The following is a 692-nucleotide window of genomic DNA, read 5'->3' as shown; positions in this document are numbered from 1 at the left end:
TACCAAGATGTTTGTTCATCAAATCTAATGTTTTTCAACTACAAAATGAGCTCAGGAAAAAGTCAGTTTAGCATTAGCTAGGGCTAGCAGTGGCTTCTCTTGATATACCATTATTCTCTTAATCCTCTAGTTGGCTGTCTCTCTGAAGAGCTGTGGTGTGGTTGTAGATTTATTTCGGAGTAATTGCATACTGTTTTGACTGAAATTATAGCATAATATTTTGTATCTGGTAAAACTGGTCAAAAAGTTGGATTCTGGTCTCAATCCTGACCAAATATGTGTTTCTTTCTCCTGGGGTTGTAGGGCAGTGTAGTTACCAGGTGTTGTGATTTGATAGCAAAACCTATTTGCTATCTGAATATGATTGATTATTAATGTTGAACCTATCAGACTTCCATTGTTATAGTTTTCCTAAGAATAAAAAATAAAAAAACCCTCATAACCTAGACACATGATGACAAATTGCCCTTGCATGAAAAAAGGCCCTTGTATATGGAGGGGAGGCAGGGGCCTTTTGTCAGGGGGTTTGTTGAGCCTTATGACTGTCTGAAGACATTTCAGAAATCCAGAGACTCTTCTACCACAATGATATAAACAATGTTTCACTGATCTAGAGTAGAAACAAGTAGAACCGCACAAATCAACCACTTGGCTACGTTGTTATACTTATCATTGACTGCTTGATGTGCAAC

The sequence above is a fragment of the Xiphias gladius genome, chromosome 4, assembly GCF_016859285.1.
Source record: "Xiphias gladius isolate SHS-SW01 ecotype Sanya breed wild chromosome 4, ASM1685928v1, whole genome shotgun sequence".
NCBI lineage: Eukaryota > Metazoa > Chordata > Actinopteri > Istiophoriformes > Xiphiidae > Xiphias > Xiphias gladius.
This window is presented reverse-complemented; position numbering follows the sequence as displayed.